The sequence below is a fragment of the Triturus cristatus genome, chromosome 4_2 (assembly GCF_964204655.1).
Source record: "Triturus cristatus chromosome 4_2, aTriCri1.1, whole genome shotgun sequence".
Taxonomy (NCBI): domain Eukaryota; kingdom Metazoa; phylum Chordata; class Amphibia; order Caudata; family Salamandridae; genus Triturus; species Triturus cristatus.
Window position 1 is genome coordinate 792600343 of NC_140586.1, and position 25351 is coordinate 792625693.

The window sequence follows — 25351 nt, forward strand, 5'->3', positions numbered from 1 at the left end:
TTTGCTGTGGTTTGGGGCGGGCCCTGAAGAAGTTGAGGCCATACTTGTTTGGTACTCACTTCCTTGTTCAGACAGACCATAAGCCCCTCTTATGGCTAAAACAAATGAAGGGTGAAAACCCAAAACTGCTTAGGTGGTCCATTTCCCTACAGGGGATGGACTTTACAGTGGAATATACACCTGGGATTAACCATGCCAATGCAGATGGACTCTCTAGGTATTTCCACTGAGAACATGAAGACTCAACTGGTCACGGTTAGTTTAATGTCCCTGCGTTTGTGTGTGGGGGGGGGGGGTTGTGTAGGAGAGTAGGATCTGCTTCACATGGGTACTCCCACTTTTTGCTGGTGTTTCACTGTTTTTTGACCTTAGTCTGGCTGTGGCCCTGCTAATCAGGACCACAGCCTAGCTGCTTCCTCTCTAAAATGGTTTGCATGTACATTAGGTACATATCTAATTGGATTCTGGAGTGCCTTATAAGCCCCTAGTATATGGTATACTATGTACCTAGGGCATAGGTACCTCAAAGGCATACCAGGGGCTGCAGCATCTATTATGCCACCCCTGGGAAGCACTCCAAAATGGCACCACAGGTCTGCTACTGCAGCCTGGGTAAGGGTGTACTTGCACCCCTTACAGTGGTATAGGCTACCTATATCCACACTGTTAGAAATGGGGGTCTCTGGTTGGCAGTGGATGGCCACTATCCAACCAGGGACCCTTCCTTCTAAGTCAGAGTGATGGGCTACACCCCCTTGACAACCCCTGCTCCACCCTGTGTTCACGTAGCACGAGCAGGTAGGCTACTCTCAGAGGCAGTGTGTAATGCGTTGATGATCATACACAACAAATACAGTGAGGAACACTACAAAGGGACACAACACAGGTAGTTTATCAAAAAAATAGTTATCTTTATATAGAGACTTATCACAAGACCAAATAACGAGGAAACCACAATACTGTACAAAAAAAATAGTTCTCTCTGGATGCTGCAAAAATGGTTCCAAGGGGGAAGGTAAAGCTCAGTTCAGGTCAATGGTCTCTGTGACCCTTTTTACTCACAGTTCTGAGATGTTGTCAAATAATCCACAAGAAATGTCACTTCAGCGGGTTAGCAATGTTTTTCCTCACGCTTTGGTCACTGCCGCTCGATAATGGAAGTTAGCGGCGATTTTCCAGACGCTCAGCCACTGTAGCGATGATTTTCGGGCCGCAAACATGCGTGGCGATAATCAGGCCAGCGGTCCTTCAGCGGCAGCGCTGCAACGATTTTCCGGACGCTCAGCAGCTGTAGCGATGATTTTTTGGCCGCAAACGTGCGGGGCGATGATCAGGCCAGCGAGCCTTCAGCAGCAGCGATGCAATGATTTTCTTTACGCTCTGTAGGTGTAGCGATGATGTTTAGGCTTTAGCGATAATTTTGAGGCTTTGGCGATAATTTTGAGGCTTTAGTGACGAAATGAACTCTACTGGTCCTGAGACTTCAGTCAGGGGGCTAGCTCTCTCTCTAGCCCTTGGGTGATTGCGGGTTCAAGCTTAAAAAGTTCTCTTACAGCTCCTTTTCCCTCCTTTTTCCAGTCCAATGAAAACTACTGCAGGCCAATCCAGGGAACAGCACACAACACCAGGACAGTCCTCTCCTGCAGCTTTCTTCAGTTCCACAGCCAGAGGTTGGTCTTGAAATCCAGGGGCAATACAAATTGTAGGGTTTTCAGCACAGATATTTATACCCCAAAAGTCTTCCTTCTAAAGAGTCACAAGTCACTAAACCCAGCCAGAACCAGTTCTGCTCAGTCCTGGAGCACTTTGTTTACCAGGCTGCTTCTTTCCTTTCAGGGCAGAGACATCAGACGCACCATAGGAGGTGGAGTCAGCATTGTGGAGGGAAGGCACAGCCCTATTCAGGTCCCAGGTGCAACTCCACCCACCCTTCTAGATGCAGATCTCTCTATTCACCACTGGGACACCTCACCCTGTCTCCTGGAATTCCCCAGCCCTGTCACTCCAAACCCAGACATCCAATACACATAACAGCAGAGCACACTGGAAGGCTTAGGCAAGAAAATACCTACTTTCTAAAAGTGGTATTTTCAAACACACAATATAAAAATAAACTTCACTAAAAGATGTATTTTACCATAGGGATGGCTTACATGATGCCAAGGGAAGGTGCAGGGGCTGCGAAGTGGGTGCACTTCACAGCCAAGATGGCAGTTCTAGACTGCACACAGACACTGCAGTGGCATGTCTGAGAACACTTTACAAGCTGCTTCCGTGGGTGGCGCAATTCAGCGCTGCAGGCCCACCACCAGCATTTGGTTTACCAGCCCTGGGCACACACAGGCCACATTACTAGGGACTAACAGGTAAACCAAATAAGCCAATCATGGATATACCAATTCACATGTCATACTTACAAAGGGAGAGCATCTGCACTTTAGCACTGATCAGCAGTGGTAAAGTGCCCAGAGTCATAAAATCAACACAAACAGGTCAGACAAAATACAGGAGGAAGACAAAAAGTTTAGGGATGACCCTGCAAAAAGGGCCATTTCCAACACACACATACATAAAGACACATATAAACCTATAAGCCACTCCTATAGCAGGCCTTGACAATCCTGAAGGCAGAGTGCCTGGTTTTATGTGAGAGGGTGCCCAAGCATGAGCTGAACCCCTCTGCAGCTTTCGGAAATACTTCCTTATGGCTGTTCTGTGATACAGCCATACCATATACTCTTAAGTGCATTATAACCTCGCGGTAAATGCTAACTTTGGAATGGCTGCATCTAAACATGTCGTGTTTGGTGTCAAACGCTTTGGAATACTACCCCCCCCCCCCTCCCCGCCAGTTCTGGTGGCGGGGGTAGCATTCTACCCTTCTAGAGGGAGAGACATGTTCACACTGGCTAAATCCGGTAGGACTTTCCTGAGCCCTGGGATCACAAAATGGATGCCTCTGCCACAGACACGGGTCTGGCTTCCTGCTGCTGACCGAAACTCTGGCAGGGGAGGCCTGGACAATAGGTTTCCTGTCGAAGGGAGGTGTGACCACCCAGACAGGCAGGCAGATGTGTATTGGGGCTGGGCGGGAGCACTCTCTGGTGCTTTGAAGTCCTGCACTGGGGGCACATTTGCTGTCCCTGTGCATAGCCCAGTTAAAACCGGTTGCAGGGGCTACCTGCCCCTGCTCTGGCGCGAAACTGGACAAACGAAATGGGTGTAACCACCCCTCTTTCCAATTCCGCCCATAGGTGGGGCCTTAGAGTTAGTCCATCCCCTAAACTTACTATAAGTATAGGAATCCAGTCCCTAGGACTTTAGATTACCCTGGACGAAACTCTGCAACATATATCCTGGACCTTCGATGTTCTACTTTAACTATAAGACTGAAGAAATTTCTCTTGGGGTCAAGGAGTGACTCCCCTGCTTGACAGGCACCAAAGAAGCAACTGACTGGTCTGCATCGCTGAAGCTCCCGCCGGACGCCGAAGTCTTTGCATCACCAGAGGTGGATTTCCAGATGTCTCGAGGCTATCCTGAGTCCCCAGCAAAGCTGAGGCCTGTGGCTATCGTGGGTGACGTGGAACCGTGACCCCTGGACACCGTGAACTTTTGCAGCAACACTATCTTCCTGGTCTTCCTTGAAGTTGTGCTTTGGGCTCCGAGTAGCCCCAGCCTTGAGCACCTCCTGCACTGAAGATTGTTGGCCTCCACTCCACGAGTGAGCCGTGGGCCAGCTTCAAGTGCGACCGCTTGAGGCTCCTTCGCGATCACTAGCCCGTTGGCTAGCAGGTCCCCACGAAGGCAACTCCTTTTCTATTTTGGCTTCTCTGGTTGCTCCAGACGTGCCCTGACTTACCCTCGCTGGGTGAGTCCCTCAGACCTTGCTGGTCTGCACTGCAGTCCTTTCTCTAAATTCCAGTGACTTGCCGTTGCCAAGGCTTGTTGGGTCCATTCTGGTCGCCGACACCGCAGCACTCGACAGAATTCGTGGGACAGCTCGAATCTGGCTCATGAACTTCATCGACGCCTCCTGAACCTCGTGGCTGAAGAGTCAAGACACCTATCAACTCACCTGAAGCACCCGACATCTGTGGGCATTGGTCCATCCTGCCCTCGGTCACTGGCTAGTGACCCAGACTCTGTCCCCTCTGCTTTCGGGTTCCTTCCACCCCAGATCCAGGCTTGGATCTCTGTGGACACTTCTCCTCTTCATGGCAGCAGCAGTTCATTGCAGGCTCCCATTGAAATTGACGACGCGAACTGACACCAAAAGACAACTATGCACCCGGCTTCCCTGGGTGAGGTAACTCGAGTACTCCGATGTTCTCGTGGGTGCTAGCACTAGAACTTCTTAAGTCCAACAGGGTTTGGTCCTGACTCGATTAGAAGTGTCCCTAATGTTTAAATTTCCAACCGCGACATTGCCCATAGAAGATAACGGGAACCCGCGGTTGTGTTTATACACTGCATACAGTCCCCGTGGGTCCCCTGTGTCACGACCTTGGGTGGTTCCTTGGGGTCCCAGCGATTCTACAGGCTATAAGCCTAGTCTCTATTCCAGTAGTGGTTCTTATACCCCTTTTTTGGTATATGGTTTGGTACGCCCCTAGGGCCCAAATGTGTATTTGTGCTATTACTGATGATTGCTATCTTGTAACTTAAGTACTTCGAACTCCAGTCTCATAAAGAGACTAGAGGGGTGTGTGTTAACCTAAATACATATATTTTAAATATATACCTGGTGTGGTTGTCCTTTCATTTGATCATTCAAGAGATTATAGACTGGTAAAACAAGCTGCTTTACATTCCTTCAAGAATTAGCCTGAAGGCTGCTCTTCATAGCTACCACTAGCATAGCTTTCAATAAACGTTGTCTTTAACCTATCACCATAAGTGGTTGTTTGGACTGATACAAGGTGCCCACTAGAACTAGTGGACAGCATATATCAGGCCACCTTCTCACAGTGGGTAGCTGTAGATCTTTAGTCCTAGTTCAGACAGCACCTAGAGAAACCTAGCAAACCTTCACATTTTTCATAACTATACATTTGGGGTAATCCAGGGTTGGGTGGCTTGCATGGGTTTCACCATGTTTTTTTACCCAGGATTCCTTTTAAACCTCACACTTTGACTAAAAACACACATTTTCCTCACATTTCTGTGATGGAAAGTTTTGGAATCTGTGGGTAGGCAAAAGCTTGCTACCACCTAGCATTCCCTTAAGTCTCCCAATAAAAGTCACTTGTGTGGGTAGGCCTGGTGAAAACGCGTCTTTCATGCCCTCGCTGTACTAAATCCCATTCCTTCCAGTATTTGGATGCAACTTGGGGGTGTCCAAGACTGCCTCACAAGCCACACAGTCCTTGAAATGAGTGAGCATATCTACCTTTGAAACTAAGGAAAACATGCTGGGGCAGACTGCTTAAGTTCCCTAAAGAGCTCTTCAAAAACTAGTAAAGACTTTACAATTTTGCCACACAGGGTACGCCGTGACAACGTGGCTTATGTTCCGTCCACCATTATGTGCAATCTGGTGACTGTAATACACTTGTCATTCAGCACCTACCACGTTATGATGGTGGATAAAGGTGTCGAACAGGTCATAAGTAAGTCTATGATTTCCTCAAGTAGAGGAAACAAAGCTGCTGGTCTAGTGAAGTAGTGGCCTGTTTAAGGTATGTATCCATGCACAGCCATTGATAGGTATATGTTACGACAGATCCATCTCTGTCAATTTCTCAATACTTCACTTTTGTATGGTACAACATAAAGCAAGTAGGAAAGCACTTGGCTGGCTGAGATACTGAGGACAGTAACAACGACTCTCCTGCCTCTTGCTTAAAGCAGACGCAAAGGCGATGTGGTCGAATCTTGGTCGAGTCTTTTTTGCTGTTTCAGGAATGTGCTTAGGCAAGTATCGATTGTGCTGCCTTTCCACATCCTCCACAGTATATGAAGTGGAGGATGCTTCTACTGTAGCAGCAAAACTTTCAATGACGGGCAAATGAAAGTTAAGGAAAGACATGGGTCTTCCCGTGGTGGTCTGATGATAAAAAAAAATACACATTGTATGTTGCCATCTGGATGAGGTGGGTAAACAGCTTCTAATACCACGTGTGAGATTTACAAATTGCATTGTATGGCTGAAGAACCTAGTCATTCTTGTCTCCTCTACCCATGTACTTGTTGTGGTCAAGAATACAGGTGGGCTTGTGAACTTCAGTCATCTAACCCCAAATTGTGATGGGAGAGGTGCTCTCATCATGAATTATAGGGAGCACATACACATCATGCCTCTCAGAGACCTTGGCTGAAAGCAGTTCGTTAGAATGCAATGCACTGTTCTCGAATGTTTGGAGCTTCATACAAACAAGCTCCTGTAGGAATCCTTAGCAGTGACAATGAACTGTACCAGATGGTACAGTGCCGGCTTTGTACAGCTCACTGAACAGCTCAATCCCCTTATAGAAGTTTTCCACATAAATATTATAACCTTTATGAAGGAATAGTTGTACAAGCTCTCATACAAATGTTCCTGTGCCTCCTAGAGTGGCTGTATTATTTCGAGGAGTATAAATCTCTAGAAACCTAGCAGACAAATTTTCCACAACAGCCTGAGTTTTGAACAACCAGTCATGATCTGGATGGTCAAAGGGCAATGTAGCAGAGTTATCACTGAAATGCAGCATACGCTGCAATAGCAAAAAAGAATATCTGCTAATATACAATGTGAAGATGGGTGTTACCCAAATTGTGCGAGTAGACTAGTTGGACTGGAAGCTTGGTTTATGCACTAACCCCATTTTGAGCATAAGTCCCAAAAATGTCTTCAACTGCTCCAGTGAAGTTGAAGTCCACCGGTGTACCTTAGAATGAGGCCCAAGAGTGCCTAAATGCTCCCTGTGAAATAGTTCTGGATGTGAAATTGCTTGCTGTACAATTTTCTCAAGTAAGTCAACATCCAAAAAGAGATGGACGTGGTCATCGCCTAAATATTTGCTGTATCTGCTTCACATCCAGCATTGCCAGTGAACAGGGGAATTTGGGACTGCACTAAATTGGGGGGCTGCCAGAGAGCACTCCATCTGTGCTTGCCGCCACACATGCCTGGTCTCTGGGTGTGTCTACCCTTCTACAGTCACTCCACTGCACAGACTGTGCTTGTGAAGGGACATCCCAACTAACATCATCATGTCCATCAGAATAGTTGGAAGACAAGCTGTCAGATGGAAAACTGCTGACTCACTTTTAGGCTCTGTTCCATTTCCTTCTCCTTCAGATGCTGTCTCAGTATATAATCCTGCCTCACTAATTTCCTCCATAACTCAAGCTAGGGCCTGGGCAGCAGTCATCCACTGACACACCATCTCTGCTGACTGGCTAAAACCTTTTTTCTGGCCTACGTAGAAGGCAGAAGTATTGTTCTAAATCAGTCAGTGGATGGGTGTGTCTGTGAGATCTGTGCAACTGTAAATAAACTCAAAATTGCTTATCTTTCTAGCTGAAGCTTAAAGTTCTCCAAAGTCACTAAAAAAAGACGAAAAAGACAATTTGTTAAGTTGACTTGCTGCATACCCTATACCACAGCATACTTTTATGAAGGCTTATGCAAAACTTTATAGTTGGAGGACTTGATGGGCCTTTGCCAGTATAAAACTAATTTCCGAAATCCAAAATCTACTTTTGTTCTCAAGAAGCACACATTCACATAGTAGCACCCACAACTTTGTGCATAGGCGTGCTCCTTGTGAAAACTTACATCGCTATCATTAGGGTCCTTGAAACTATATGGTAGAAGAACACCAAATTATGTGACAGGGTTGACTAAATTATGCGGCAAGAAATGGCAAATTATGTGGAACAATTTGGCACTTTTTTATAGTATTACTTCATAATTTTGTGATTTGAAAACATTATAATACTGCCTGGGCAAAGAATTTACCTCGTTAGCACCAGTATAGCAACCAAATACAGAGATAGGCAACTGAAAGATGACCTGCCAACCTTTATGCAGGGCCTTCCACTGCATGCGAACATGTGTCGTGTTTTGACCCATTTGAGCTACATTCTTTTATATAAATCTGCAGATTATGCAGGAATCATAGATTATGTGGCTTTTGTTTAATATAAATGTGTATTTTCACTTGGTGGGCAAAATGCACACAATCATAATAAATTAGACCACATAATCTATAATTCCTGCATGAGATGCAGATTTATATTTAAAAAATGTAGTTCAACCAGATCTTAAGAAATTAAAGAGAGCAGCCCTTGTCCTGAGGGCCAAACCCTCTCTATATTTCCTTTATTTATTTTTTAAATGTGTGGTTTCCCCTGGGGGCGGAGAATGACCAGAGAAAACACACATGTTCCTAAAAGCAAAATTGGGTCCCACAGGGGTTGGCCCATAGCCAGTAGGGAAGACCCCCTGAAAATGTCATTATCTTTTATTTATTTATATATTTTCAACTTCCCCTGGGGCCCCCTGACAAAAAAAAAGTTTGAAGACTGTTCAAACATCATTTTCACACTCGACCCTATCTTGACGGCCAGTGACAGAGTCAAGTACAGCCACATCACTGAGCTTACCTGGACAGACCACGCCATTGTACACTTCACCATCGCAAGAACCACTGGCACCACCACCAAGCTGCTCAGCACCCCCATCGAAACTGGAGCAAAGTATCCGAGAGCCAGTGCTCTGAAGCACACAACACCACCCACCCCGGCCCCACAACCAACCTGGAGCAGGCTGTCAAGAACGTCTCCATATGGATCACCAATTGTGCCAACAGAACTATCCCCGTCTAACCCACCAAACTCATGAGATCTTCCAAACAGGCCAGTTGGTGCAGCACAGAACTGAGAACCACCAAACAAAACTGCAAGCAACTCGAAAGGAAATGGCACACTAGCAAAGAGCCCACAGACAGTGTATCTTTCAACACCTCCATCAATCTAGTCCACCAACTCCTAAAAGAGACGAAAAGGAGAGCCCTCGCCAAACGCATCGAAGCCAGTGCAAACCACAACAAAGAACTCTTCAACGTCATCAGAGAATTCTCTAAACCCTCGGCCATCGAAAACATCATCACCCCTTCCCAGGAACTCTACAACACCTTATCGGATTTCTTCAATGACAAGATCTACACCAGCTATAAAAACTTCGAATTCCAACCCACCACCACCAACACCCTCAGCCTCCTCGCTGCAACAGACAAGAACCCTGACCTCAAGCTCACTATCTGGAACATGCTCACCACTGACAACACCTCAACCATCATGAACTCGTCCACTCAGAAGCACCTCTGGACTGCTGTCCCCACCACATCTACCACCTTGGGAGCAAGATAATCAGCAAAAAACTCCCCATCATCCTCAATGCATCCATCACTACAGTCACCTTCCACAAAGAATGGAAACACACAGAAGTAAAACCCATTCTCCAGAAATCTTCCACCGACCTCAGCTAACTCAAGAACTATTGTCCAATCTCCCTGCTCCCTTTTCCCACCAAAGTCTTCAAAAAGGCCATCAACCGGCAACTCACAGAGCACCTGGAGTGAAACAATCTGCTGGACACCTCCCAATCCAGATTCCGCTTCAACCACAGCAGCGAAACCACCATTAATCGGTGCCCCAGATGACATAAAATCCCTTCTTGAATGAGGACACACGGCTGGCCTGATCCTCCTCGACCTCTCAACAGCATTCAGCACTGCATTCCATCACACTCTTATCAAGAGACTTCATCACATTGGAATCCAAGGAGACGGCCTCAACTGGATCACCTCCCTGGAAGAACCCAGAGAATCTGCCGATCACCTTTCACCTCAGAATCTAAGAATATCATCTGAGGTGTGCCTCAAGGCTCATCCCTCAGCCCTACTCTGTTCAACACCTACATGACCACTTTAGCCAACATCGTCAGAACCCAAAGAATAAACATCAGATCCTGCATAGACGACACCCACCTCATCCTCTCTCTCTCACATGACCAACTGCTGCAGGTGCACGACAAGTGTTGCTGACTGGATGTAAGACAACTGCCTAAAACTGAACATGGACAAGACTGAAGTATTGATCTTCGGGAACAACACGTCCCTGTAGAGTGACTCCTGGGGCCCTTTCCAACTAGGAGCATCACCCATGCCGACAGGTCACACCTACAACCTTGGCATCATTTTCGACAGCAAAGTCTCCATGAACAAGCATTTGCAATGCAAATTGGTCACACATTTGCCAGAGTTTGAGCTATTGGAGATGTAAATGACAAAGTCTTTTACTGAGTTTGTGGCATGCTGGGTTGGATTTTGTGGGAGACACCAGTAGTGGCATTGCGGTTCTGAAAGACACCCTGATAACTTGGAACAAACTTTTTTAGGAGGCAGCAGAAATAAATAATCTGTAAAAGAAATACTGCATTATATGCCGATGGCCAGGGGTGTTCTTCGGTAGAGGAAGGTTGAAATGAAAGACAAGGAGGGGTTGCATAATGGGCCTGGATATATTTGCGGAGGAGCAGGTGAGTGGATTGTAAGAATCAGTGGGCAGGGGGGACTAGTGGGTCACTAAGCTATGTTCACCCATAACATACCCTAGATCCTACCTCAAGCTCATCTTGAAGCCCTGCCAAAGGCCTCCTCCCAGAATGTACTGTTATACCTGCCAACAGCTTAAAAACACAATAGGGGGACTAAGGGGGAAACAACCCCTGCGACAACTCTTAGCTGCATGGTATCCTCGGCCCTAATACTGTTCAGCACCCTACTACTTTAAAGATCGATAACTTACGCCAGTCTGGACTATTTAGACAACAACCGAGGCTTGTAGGCTAACGTCTTTTTCACGATGGGGCAAGATGCTGAAAATGCAAACAAAAAAGTGACAAAAGCTTGCTCATTAGGCTACCATGCATTTGTCCAATGCGGTTATATTCAAATGTGGTAAGATCACATATCTCAGAATTGGGTGGCCATTACCACCAGCCAGAAGCAAGCGTCATCCACACTGTTGCACATTCCAACTGTGGCAAACTACTTACAGCACTTGGACATCAGCCCTGACTCAGCATTCATGTGTGAGTGGGAGGACCAAAAATACTAGCGACCACTTTGCAACACTGCCTCACAGAAATAAATGTCAAAATCCAAGACCTTTACAGTATAAAAGTTCTGACTGTGGTTTCACTGGAGAGTCAAAAACAACCCCTGGACGCACATCCACAGCCCGATTTTGGGGGGGGGAAACTCAATAAAAGTAGCAGCCTACGCTCTATACATATGATGTGTACGAAGTGAAAGTAATCCTATTAATGCAGGTTTGCAGAAGGGATCTGCTATTCTCCATCTAAATGGTCCTTTAAACGACTTGAGAAGGCGGCACTAACTGGAGAGTACACAAGAATGAAGCAACGGATAGGAGGGCGCTGCTTCTCAGAACAGAGTCTCTCACAAAGATTCTAGTCCGAAACTAGACAGCGTGCTCTCTACAGCTTACTGGAGAAAAAAACGTTTTTATGCTCACATGCAATGTCCTCAGCATTAGGTTCTTGAGAGGAAAGACTAACTCGTACCCCACTAACTGGGAAACACCTGTTTCACATGTAAGGTGTGAGGTTCCTAGGCTTGCGCTTTTCAGGGTGCGGCAGTTGTCAAGAAGTTATTCCACCCCAGTCTAACGTTTTTAGCCAATGGAAGGTTGCATTCTGGGACTCGTGGTTTCAATTTCAAATTGCATCCTCAGGCAAACAAAAAGAAAACTACACACAACACACAAAATACAATTTCTCAAAATGCCAGGAGTGGGCAATGGCGCACCGCCCGATACTGGACCATTTTGTAGGAACAAATGCAATGAGGTTTAAAAATCGTGCAGGTGGCAACAAGGTAAACAAAAGGCTGTACACAGACAAGCTAGTTAGCCTTGGAGTTGCCTGTTTCCAGGGAGAGACAGAAACACACACAATACCCTCCAAAAGTGTGCATGATAAAAACAGGTCTGCTTCTGTGGTGGGGCCGGGCAGTAGGGGGGGCACAAGTGCAGGATTTGTAACACCACAGAGGGAAGATCTGGGGGGTTCTACTGCATTTTATGTCATGCCGGTGTGCTGTTCTGGGAGCTGCAGCACTTGTGTGGAAGTCTAGTCGCCATGTTTTTGTTACACAGCAAACGCTGCAGTAGCAACAGTAGAAAATACAGTAGAGAGCGAACGAGGCCGGGAGGAAAACACAGGCACGCACCGCCCGAGCAGCTCTGCCTGCCGCGTCACCTGACCTCAGGGAGGGACGCTGGCTGCGTGTCTGCTGCTGTGGACGAGGATCACGCGCTGAAAACCACCCTATGTGGGGGGCACGGGAAAAGCTCCCGCGTAGGCCAGTGACAGAATGTGCCCCCACCTGCGACCTCTCTGCTTTTAAATTTCACTTCTGTGACTCTTCCTGAGGTGCGGACCCTATTAACTCACTTTGGGGAAGCAGGTTTAATTTAGCACCAGTGCAGTTTTCGATCCACGTAAACTGCCACAAAGCCGGACCACGGACCGAGCTGTATACTGTTCAAAAGTGCACCACCAGGAGCGATCACTGAGAGCAGCCAGCCCTTTTTGCAAACATTTATCTTGTTACTCACTTGTTACTTGTTACTGGGGAGAGGATGTGGTCTGACAGCTACACTGCTGACTTCGGTGCTGGAAACCAAGGTTCGAGCCTCGAGGTCGCATCTACATCCTGTGATTCTGGGCAAATCACTTAATCTCCCCGTGCCTGAATGTGTACTTGTGTAACGTAACTGGTGCTCATGTAAAGTGCTCCAATACCTTTGGGTTGAGTTTGCGCTATATAAATCTGCATTAAAAAAAACCTCGACCGACACCGTGCCAGCCTCGCCTCACACGCTCCACCCGAGCAGCTCTGCTTGGCGCGTCACCTGACCTCAGGGAGGGGCGCTGGCTGCGTGTCTGCTGCAGTGGACGAGGATCACGCGCCAACAACCACCCTATGTGGGGAGGGGGGCATCAGCAGGGGCTGAAACCTTTTGCGCTCCTAAACATCACGGCAGCTGAAAAAATATGTGTGTCTGTGCCTGGGAGGCACACGATCACCAGAAGCTGAAACCTTTTGCACTCTATCAACATCACGCGCTTGGCTTGAACAAGGCACATTAAATTAAAAAAAAGTCTAACAGAAACAGCATACCAAAACAACGCCCCTAATACAAGTTAAGGGGCCAATAGCCGTAGGCGTGTCCAAGAGTCAAAAAGGAGGAACTTAAAACACTATTAACCAATACCAAGTACACCATTTTGAAAGGCACACCCAAGAACAAATGAAAACAACAATTTAAAAATAGGCGGTCAGCCACATAGTAAAATATATACTGCATGTCTCAATGAGACAGCGCATGCGCTGCCTAGGCGAGACCTAAAAACGAGATCAATGCAATCTCCTCCACCTGCATCTTCACCCTTTGCGTGCTCTGTAAGATCTTCAAATGGCTTCCTGGCAAGACCTGATGAAACTTCACTCAAGCCCTTGTCCCCAGCCGGCTAGACTACGCAATGCATTCTATGCAGGAATCACCTCTCACCTCCTGAAATGATTACAGACCATACAGAATGCGGCAACTAGATTCATCCTTGACCTCCCAAAGCAAACCGACATCACCCCCCCCCATCACAAGAAGCTCCACTGGCTTCCCATCTGGAAGAGATGTCAATCAATTCTAGATTTTGATCCACACCTACAAATCCTACACAACCAGGGACCAGCATACATCAACCACTGCCTGAACTTCCACCAACCCACCAGACACCTGCACCCGCCTCCCTCTCCTTCGCTTACACCCACTCAAATCCGCCGTAGCAACAGTGGAGGATTCTCCTTCTCGTACCTTGCTGCAAAATTCTGGAATGATCTCCCCTTTCACCTGTGGACATACTGTTCTGGTTCTGATTCGATGGTATAATCTTCCTAACCTGTACATACTGGATTTAAAATTATGTGCAACACAAGAGGAGTTTGGAAAATTCCAGAGTTAAACTGGTCAATTTAATAGAGCAGACCTGCACTGAACACCACACTCTTCTTTTCTGTGAATAACCCCAAGGTTTTAAATTAATCTAAACAGCTGCTTTATTGTTCCAGTCATATATTGACCTCAACTAAACTACCATGAAATTCCCAGATGCCATATTTAGGTCTCGCCTAACGATGCAGCACGAATGTGCTGCCATCGGTTTGCAAGGCATGCAGTATACACTGTAGTGTGGAAGCTTTTTGGAAGCTCCGCCCAACCTCTGCCCATTGGCTTTTGTCTTAAATGCTGCCTTCCGATTGGTTTGAGGCTTGTTAGTCCCTCCTCAGTCATCATTTGTATCCTTCAACGGCTACTGGCCCCTTTACTCCTAACACTAATTTCTTTTTGGTCTCGCCTAGCAAAGCAGCACGAAGGCGCTGCATCGCTTTGTGAGGCATGCAGTATACACTGTAGTGTGGAAGCTTCGTGGAAGCTCCGCCCACTCTCTGCCCATTGGCTTTTGTCTTAAATGCTACCTTCCGATTGGTTTGAGGCTTGTTAGTCCCTCCTCAGTCATCATTTGTATCCTTCCACGGCAACTGGCCCCTTTACTCCTAACACTATTTTCTTCCCTGTCTTCCCCCCCAGCCCCCTCCCCGCATCCTCCCTCAATCTGAGACTTCTCGCCCCCCGGCCCCCCACTCCCGTTTGTGTCTTCAATGCAATAGGACTCGTGTAAATCACGACCTGCTTTGTTTACGTTTAGCGCGCCGTGCACGTTTTCACTTTCTAAGCAGCCGGACAATCGAGCCGGTGCGGTTTGTGTCTTCAATGCAATAGGACTCGTGTAAATCACTACGTGCTTTCTTTACGTTTAGCGCACCGTGCCACTGGTCCGACTCCCCGTCGCTGTCTCAAGCAGTGGGGGAGGCTGGCCAGTTATCGTCAATAAAGAAGGATCCGGGAGGGCAGCCCATTGTTTAGCACCTTTGCCACCACGCCCCGCCATTGCAATCAAATGACGCCCCTGCTGAGAGACCGGAGGCAAAAGAGTCAACCTCCGAACAATCAGCCAGTGCTGCCGGTCCGCTGAGGCAGCCGTGACCCAAAACGCCTGCTCCGAAAATCCTCACATGTTTAGTAACTCGAGGACTGGCTACGGGAGAGGTTAGAGAGGTGGATTCACTTGGACGCAATCTTGCCCCGCATATTATGCCTCAGAGTAAAGTTGATTGTTTGATTGAAACATAGACTAGGAATATGATGGAATTGAGAAATATGAAAGATAAAATACTAGTACCAACATCCATTGGTGACTGCAAATTGACCTTTCAATAGCACATCGGCAGCATTTTTACTCACTGTTATCTTTGATATGCTTATGATGCTATGTCTGTGCCCTGGGATCTCTCCATTTCACCAATCATTTTTACTTCTGGAACCCCAATTTTGTGAATCAACAACATCTGAAATGTTTATTCATACGCGGTGATTTCTACCTGCCTACAGAACACTGTAGTAATCAGGTCCACACTGGTAGGTATGATTCAAGATGATTTATTCAGGCTAGTTACAGGATCAGTAATACAGCCAGAGTTAAGCAGTAAAGAACCAGTGAAGAGCCCCACCAGGAGCAGCCAGCCAGGCGCTCAGCCCATCTCCAACTGTGTGTTTCACAGATCAACATTCCACATGACATCATCACCCAGTGTTCCACTGGTGGAGAAGTAAATAGGAAGAAACACACTGTACCAAGATATAACATATCCTCCTTCCTTCCAAACGAATAACTAAACAAAGAAATAAAGAATCAGATAAAGAGCTCAGAAGAACCAAAACTAAATAGAAAGATACAAGGGCAAACAGAGCGAAGGTAGAAAAAGAGAAAACAAGCAAAGTTCTTAAGGAAACAGAAAACAAGCAAAGGTCTTAAAGAAACAAATAACCTAACATGTTTCCCATCCCCCTTTCTACAAATGAGGAAAAAAACGTCAATGAGTACTCCCTCTGCACTCCAACTGGCCAGGTGGGTGTGCGAGAGAGCAATCCCATCAGTAAGAACAACATGACAGAGAAGACGAAGAATGCGTAAGATTAATCATGCTTCCCTGAGATAGAATTAAAGAAAACAAAACATTTTTTAACAGCACTAGGTAAAACAACAGAGAAAGATCTTAGCACCCAGTGAACATGAAATTAAAGCGCAAGGCGACTTACATTAACAGTAACGTGAAGCGCAGGGCGGCTTACACACACAAGAAAACAAAATGAAGCGCAGGGCGACTTATACATACATAACATTTAGCGCAAGGCGGCTTATACTAACATGAAGCGCAAAGCGACTTATACACAACAATAACGTGAGGCGCAGGACGGCTATACACAAAACGCAAAACACATGAAGCGCAGGGCGACTTATAGATACACCAAACGTGAGGCGCAGGGCGACTTATACACTGAAGAACAAATGAAGCGCAGGGCGACTTATACATACATAAAACGTGAGGCGCAGGGCGGCTTATACACAGAAGAACAAATGCAGCGCAGGGCGACTTATACATAACAAAAGACATGAGACGCTGGGCGGATTACACATAGTCCATACATGAGACGCAGGACGAATTACACACAGGACAAAAATAACATGCACAGGATAGTGAGGAGAAACCCCGCAACACACCTCCGGAGAGGTCAAGAAACTGTGCCTAGAAACACGGGACACACGTCCGTGCGACGCACCTCGACTAGAGGTCAACTAATGTGCACCCAAAAGTGGGACAAACCCCAAAACACACCTCACGGAGAGGTAGATAGATTGTGCACGATTGTGCACTGTGTGGTAATTTAAAAACCTACTGGCACACCAAATGTGCACTGTAAGATATGGGCGAAGAACCCATAAAACATATCCTAAGTAGTGTAAACAAATAAGAACCGACCACCTTGTGAACAGGCTTGTTGACATGCACATGTAGTGATGTAAAAATACTTTGCATTGCTAAACGTCTAACGACTGTGCAACAAAATACATTAACGGTACAATGTCAAAATGCGTAAGAAATACGCCAAACAACAAAGCCAAAGGTGTGCCTGTCACCGTGATGCAAAAAGCAGGCATTAAAAGAAGGTAAACAGTACATGGTGATTCACAAAACGAATCTCACCCCACAGTTCAAGATCGACGATGCACTGGAACCACTATTCAAGTGAAAATATCCCAGTCGCTCTTCCACGTCAGTTCAGGTTTTAACGAGGAAAAAAAAAACTTTATTGTCCACAAAGTAACGTCCTGTGCTAAGAACAGAAACGTGGTTGGCAAAACGTGGTTGGCAGCATGACTCCGTGATGAATCCATTCATGTAAATGACCCCAAATCGCAAGATGGCGGCACGTTTACTCACGCTGCACCGGGTGGCTCCCGGCATCAGCGTGCACCCAGCCGACACACTGAAGAACTAAGATTCCATGATGGAGGTGACGTGGGGACTCAGCATAAACAACGCGCGACGAGAAGCATATACAGGTAAGCGCGTGCTTCGCATGGCTCGTGCGCGTACCAACTGTGACAATCCATAACGACGGTTGACTTGCCGCGTTTAAAAGATGCAACTTGGGGCATATTAATAAATAAAATAAACTCACCCCAGAAGTCGCAAACACCTCTCCTTGCCCCTCAGGGCACCACACCGGAGACACAAACGCTGGCAGACGCCAGCGACCCGAACGAGCGTTGAAAGCAAACTGTCTCCCAACATGTGAGTCCCTCATGTCACAACCGCTCCCTGCCAAACTCGAAAGTAGCAACCAAAATTTTCCCCGTTCTTGCCAGTAGCAGACAAAGTCCACATTTCGCACACAGCTCAGCAGAATAGTCAGGGAAACAGTAGTAAGCAGTAGATAACCTCTTGTCCTCAGATTACAGGTCCTTTACAGAAGGAACTGGCTTGAGTTGCAAGTGAAACAGACGCTGTAAGAACAGCAAACAGATTTGTGCTGCAAATCTTCTTTTTTTTTAAAAAAGGTCTCTTGAAAGGACTGGTGATGGTCAGGCTTACCCTTTCCTGAGGGCACAGCAGCACAGACCAGGCTTACCCTTTGAAGGCACAGCATAAAAAACAGGCGTTGGGCTTACTCTCACTTGAGGGCACAGCAGACAGCAGAGGCTTACCCTCACCTGAGGGCACAGCAGAGCACAGGCTTACCCTCACTTGAGGGCACAGCAGACAGCAGAGGCTTACCCTCCTTGAGGGCACAGCAGAACGTCAGAGTTGAGCAACAACCGACTAGATGCTGTAGGGACAGCAAACCGAGACTTAAGCTGCAGTTGAGACTTGAACTGGCACTGTAGAGTTGAGGGCGACCGTTGTAGAGGTCACTGGTGGGGCTATGATGTGCCAGGTATTTGAATAAACGCAGCTGTAGTTCCTTGAGTTGCTTTAGCTTGATAGGAGGTACTCCAAACTTGTAGACTTGAATTTGAAGGTTACAGAGGTAGCAGAAGCAGGTTCTTAGTTTAAATTCGTCGCCAAAAATATGTAGTAATCAGGTCCACACTGGTAGGAATGATTCAAGATGATTTATTCAGGCTAGTTACAGGATCAGTAATACAGCCAGAGTTAAGCAGTAAAGAACCAGTGAAGAGCCCCACCAGGAGCAGCCAGCCAGGCGCTCAGCCCATCTCCAACTGTGTGTTTCACAGATCAACATTCCACATGACATCATCACCCAGTGTTCCACTGGTGGAGAAGTAAATAGGAAGAAACACACTGTACCAAGATATAACAAACACGTTGGCTTCCTTGCAAGGGAAAGGTGTTTGAGAACAGCGCGAGGCCAGATGATTGTAGAGGGCCCCCTTAAAGTCAATGGGGGAGGGGTGGAGGCTAAGATTTTGTTTCCCCACTGACGCATTGGTGTAACTTGGAACAGCATGCATGCTGTGTTCATCGCACATTATTCCTCTGTGGTGTCACCCAACACAGAATTAACGGCAGAAGATGTACGTGCATATTTGAGTTAGCACTTATTCTGTGACTTAATAACACACTCAGCAAAGACCTCCACGTGCGATATTTAGTGGTATAAGCTTGCAATTACCGTATCACTCATAACAAGCTGCTTGGATTTCAGAATACTTGGGGTTCTGTACTGTACAGAGCTACCAGTGCAAGTTTTAATTCTGAAGTTTGTAGAAAGGGTTCCATGACCCCACTGAGCGTTTACAGGTTAGAACATTATTTAAACTGCGCAATTTCTCGTATGGTTTGGAGTTCAAGCCGCTCATGCATATAGATGACTTAAATCCATACAAACAGAAAACTCTGGAGGTGTTAAAGCCAGACCTAATGTCGTTGCCAGTGCTTGTTCAACCTTGACATTCCAGCGAAGGTTAGCCCGATCTCAAACCATAACAAGTTTCGCAGATCATATTTGTTTCGCAGATCATATTTCAAGTTCGGCCTGTGTCTTTCTCGAGTACAGAACACGCTTCTGTTTCAGTCTAGCTATTGCTCATGATCAGTTTCAGTTTCATACCCCACTGTTCTTTACCTCCACATTCGTCTGCTGCTCCATGTCCCTGACAAAGTAACACAAGCATTTGCAAAGCTAGCTGGTCCGACTTACGCTGTCAGCCTTTTGACTTTGTCAATGCATTAGCTTTGTCAATGCATATTGGTTTTTGTAAAACTTTATTGTTTGGGACTAACAGTTACCTTAACCCCTTTCCAAGGCGCCCCACTGAGAACAAATGCTCTTTTCATCTGGTTATAACAGTTGTGTAAGGCTAAATGAGATGGGTTAATATAACACCCAGGAAAATGTGCTGCATGGCCAAATACTTTTAAGATCCTAAAGGTGAGACCGTTGCATTGCAAATGCTTGTTTATCTTACTGCAGACCTTATTGCAAAAAAAGGTCACCTCACTTTGTGGATACACTTACTGGACAACAAACCTTCTGCTGATCTTATTGAGACCATAAATGCTTTGCAGTTCAAAGTTCCAGCACTTTTTGACCTTGTCCTAAAACACAGAACGCCGATTGTAGCAATCTAAATCAAACTCAGATTTGATCACAACTTTTACTCATCACCACTTACCTATTAAGCATACTTTATTTCTCTAGCACCACTAATAGAGATGAATTCAATTCAAACCAGGACCAAAAATTCCCATAGAAGCCCATGTTCTGGTGTCAACATGGGCTTCTATTGGAATTCTCCAGGGCATATTATCAAGCCCATTATCGCCGCTTTAGCAGCACTTTTCTGCCGATAAAGCGGCGATAATTTTAACGCCGTGCTTGATAATATGCCCCTTAGAGAGTAAGGGGCAGATTTACAATAACGGGCGCATCCCTGCATATCAGCAGGGATGCGCCAGTTATTGTGCGCCACGGCTCCGCCACCATGGATGTGCCGCATTTACAATGCGGCGCACCATGGGGGCTAAAACGGACAGATGCGTGACGCATCTGTGCCGTAAAGCCAGCGCATTTCTGGAGTTGTGTCGCAAGCGCGACGCAGCTCCAGCAAGGCTCTGGGGTGCCCTATCTTCACAATGCTGTGTCAATCCTTACGCCTGCTTCAAGCAGGCGCAGGGTTTTGACGCAGCATGGACTCAAAAGTGACTGAGTGAAATCTTGTAGATTTCACTCAGCCACTTTTAGGAGGCGTTCCTGCAACTGAACGCCCCCCCTGCGCAGGAACGCCTACTTCTGACGCAGGGCTTTACAACGTGACACATCTCCCAGATGCGTCACGTTGTAAATACCCTACAGCATGGCGCTGGTTTTGCACCGCCGCTGGGTCACAAAAGTGAAGCAACAGCAGCGTAAAAGAGGCGCAAGGGGCTTGTAAATCTGCCCCTTAGTATTCAATGCAAAATCTACAACTACAAGCCAAATATCAGAAACCATCAATGAAATGGAAGACAAATTAGGAAACATCTATCACAGCATCGCCTTTGTACTGAAAAGCTAGCCACATACAAAAGCATGAAACAAAGTGCAGGCCCTAGAGGTAACACTGAGGGCCTGATTACAAGTGGTTCAGTTAATTCTGAATCATTCGTAACCCCTTGTTTATGCACAAGTCAGAATTATAAATTGAATGCTATTTAACTATCCGATAATTATCTGTTATATTGAATCCCTAAGGCTATGTCAAATTTCGGCAGGTCAAACCAGCCGAAATCTAAAACAGGAAACGTACGGATTTTGGCCTCTTAAACACTGAAATACACGTTATTCCCCAAACTTGTAATATGTTCAATTTATCGCACCACATAAATAAGGCAGTGGTGCACTAAATAGCATCTGCACTCTGGGCCTAACTGGTTTAATAGTGAACTGGCACATACAGGAAGGTGCTGCAGGAGCTGTGAATGGTGATGGTGAATAACCTACCATGATGACAACATATGGAAGAGACAAAGAGAGCCAGAAGTGATTGGGCCCCCTGCACCCCAGTTATGTGTGTCCTTTACCCAATAGAAGGGAAGGGAGGCCATGTTCCTTGATTGTGTTGGTACCAACAGCGCACTCTTGTTACGCCACTGACATTGAATACAAATAATACACCTGCCTGCCCCTATGTATTCCATGATCAGGAAGTGAGCTTTCGGCAGAAAATGACACCTAATCCAAATGGGCTGAAACAGAAGATTTTCCATGCTTTTGCCTCAATGTCAGAAATGTTTACATGGCTGCTAGTTGTGTACCGAGGAATGGGCGGTTATACGACTGTTCCTATGTGCCAACTCTGAGCAGCTGCAGGCACTTTAAACCCTGAGCCAAAGTTGTGCCCATCAGAATCCCTGGCACCTTCTCGTTGATTTGCACATGATTGCGCTTATACCTTCCTTGGCAGTTCATTACATGACAGGTGCGTCTATGGGCAGCCCCTATGCAGGCGTCTTGCACGCCTGTCAATCCCACTAGCGGCATTTGTAATACTGAACTGGAATAGGTAGCACACAAAAATCTTTCCCTCTTATTGTTAAAATAGTAGTTTCACTAAAAGCATCTATATTTCCAAAAACATTCACAAAAAGGTCTGTCTGTCTTCATGTATATTTTGAGATCATTTCCACACCGTGGGGCAGATTTACAAGAAACTGATGAATCTCTGCAATGTAGCAGAGATGCGTCAGTTTACTTGCGTCACGCAAAAAAAAACCTTCGCCACCATGGATGCATTGCATTTACAATGCGGCACAGCATGGCGCAAGGATTGACAGATGCGTCACGCATCTGTTGGTGCAAAGGTCACACAATGTTGGAGTCGTGTCGCAAGCACGACGCAACTCCAGCAATGCTCAGGAAGGCCTATACCTATTGTGCTGCATCACTCCTTATGACTGCTTCAAGCAGGCGTAAGGTTTTGACGCAGTGGCGTCGTAGATTTCACTGCCTCACTTTTACAAGGCTTTCTTGCATCGGAAAGCTCACTCTGCATACATTATACCTGACCCAGGTATAATGTGGCGCAGGGCTTCACAATGTGACATTGTAAATGTGTTGCAACGTGAAGCATTGTTTACACCGCTGCTGCGTCACAAAAGTGATGCAACGGCGGCACAAAAGTGTTGCAAGGGGCTTGTAAATCTGCCCCCGTGTTTTTTACATCAAAGGTACTTCTCTGTTAATTTTGCACATTCGTTGACACTTTGGTAAGTGGCAAACACGATGCTGGAAAAGACTGTTAACATTAAGGCTTTCTAAAATGGCTGTAGTGAGTTCGAGTAACTAATGTGTTATTCTGTTTTGGGTGGTGGCCCTGCATCCAGGAGCTCTGCGATAGCCGGGTTTGCTCAGATTCGATTACAGCGAATAAAAGGCCCCAATAAACTCTCCTTTGAAGATCAAATGCAGCGCTGGCCCGGTGCTTTCAGGCCAAGTTGGACAGCGCACTTAATACAATAAGAATGAGCTTAAAATAAAGCACTTAAACCCTTAATATTTTCTTATTGCGAATCCTTAAAAACCTTGAGCGAAGAGTTCGGTTTGCATCACATTTATCACCTCCCTGCCTACTTTAAAGGCTGTCAGGGCTGGTTAGTCTCTCACAAAATTAGCCTTTTGGCTCATCTTCTTAGCCAAAACAAAATCAGAGGGTTTTCTCTCTCTCTTTTTAAAGCAATAGCAGATTAGGCCCCGAGAGCTTTGTTTAGCTAAAGCGAGGGATTAGAGAAGATTTGCCCCCATAAAGTTGTGGTTTGATGGCGCTTTTATCCCTGGATGTTGCTAACGCGGTGTTGGCTCGGGATTAGGCGCGCACAAAGAGCCTCCTTGTGCAGCGCTGCAGCCCAGAGAGAGAGAGGACAGAGCCGGGGAGCCACGTCTAAGCAAATCAGGAATGCTTGGTCACAAGCCCTAGTTTTAAATCCACTGACACAGAGTTCAGTCGACACCTCCAGTCTGCCAATTTCAGCACCTCTGGGAACGCCGATTCTCTCGCGATCAGTACGTGTATTTGTGTTCTGAAAGCAACTTGCCCCTAGTCTTTTCTCTATTTTTATGACCATCTTGGTATGGGCCTGCTCTGCATTCCAATATCGATACCAATCGAAATATTTCAACACAGCTTGTGCTCTGCCACTGACACAGACTTCCGTGGACACCACCAGTTTGCCAATTTCAGCACCTCTGGGAACGCAGATTCCCTCCTTCATGCTCAGTGCACTCACTTGTTTTCTGAAAGCAACTTACTTGCTCCTAGTCTTTTCTCTATTTTGATGACCTTTTTGGTAAGGCGCTGCTCTGCATTCAAATATTTACACCAATCAAAACATCTCAAACACCCTGTGTTGATCTCATGTGCCGCAAAAGAGCGCAATGAAACGCCAATCAGATTGCTTATATCAAGAAGGCCTGCAGGCTCCGTGTAAAATCGTGCAGCACAAGCACCTGCACATCCCCTAGTAACGCTACCTAGGCCTTACTTTTTCTTGGAGCTCCATCACACGAGTCTGCCTGATACTCTAAGACCGTATCAACAACGCTGCTCTGTATCAGTAATTCTATGTCAGGACCGGAGGCTCCGATTATGCTTCTCAATCTTTGCTTTATTCAAACAGCAGCCAATAAAAAACATCCTTTTTTTATTCCAACTACAAATCCCATGAGTCTCTGCATCACGATACCATAGAGACTATAACCATATAAGGTCCCGACGAGGCAGACACCTACTCTTTCTTTGCTGCTGCGCAGCCAGTTAAGTGCCTCTCCCTTACTGTCTTTCGTTTGATTGTGGTTTATGGGTTGACGCGCACTGTGTATGTTAATTAGTGTTATATGACTAGCGATGCGCTTATTTAATGTTTACATGAAGATTTAAATATGTCAAGCGTTGTTTAGCTTACTTGCTTGCCAAAGCGGTTTCGCTCGTTTTTCTGTGCTGTTGGCCTCCGATACTCGCGTGTGTGTTTTCTTCAGGGAGAGCGCTTCGGCCTCTCCGGCGGGGCGCTATGCTCCCGTAGCCTTCCCTCAAGTGGAGCGGGAGTGAATGGGGCCCTGAGGACGGCGCGTCTCTGCTCGCGCACGTCCTCTTTCCATTAGCACGGGCGGCCGCTTCCGCGCATGCGCGGCGGTCATTTTGCCGATTGTGTTTCTTCGGACGGCATTTCGGAGCGGGAAACGCTCGTAAATTCAAAAACTATACACCCGTTTTGTGCCCCAGCTGACACCCAAGCAGAATTGTGCTCCGGGCTGCATAATAGACGTAAAGGCTCTGCCGAGAGAGGTAGCAGGCCCTCCCTCCACTATAAAAAATCAGTTGTTTGTGGCTCTTGTGCCTGGCCTGCTTGGGGTTTTTCCTCTCCCCCTGATTTATTCCTCCCTTTGCGCCTCAGTGTGCTCTGAAGGTGAACGCTAATACTTGCAGCATGGCTGATTATACATATGAGGAGGAGTACTATGAGTCTGAACCTGCGGGTTCATTTGAGCAAGAGCTCGTTGATGCCTTAGATGCTGGAGTTCAGCATTCTGTAAGCTCGGCGCTGGTGAGGGCGATGGCGCCCCTTAAACGGCATCTCAGTGAATACGCACGACAGCAAGGTTGGCTCCCGGCCACGACTAGTCGTCCCAAACCGACTGGTAAGAAGTCCTCTAACCCTCATTCATAGGATTTTGCTCGGCTCGCTAAGGCCTTCGCAAATGATCACGCTTATTTGGCGCATTCTGACCAGAATGAGTCTTCTCACGAAGATAAAGGGGACTCCTCGGCGATCAGCGACTCCGATCAGGAAGAATGCACTTCCCATGCTAAAAAGACTAGGAAGGAGCATCATGTAGAGCCCACATCACAGCCTAAACACCTGACCTTTGA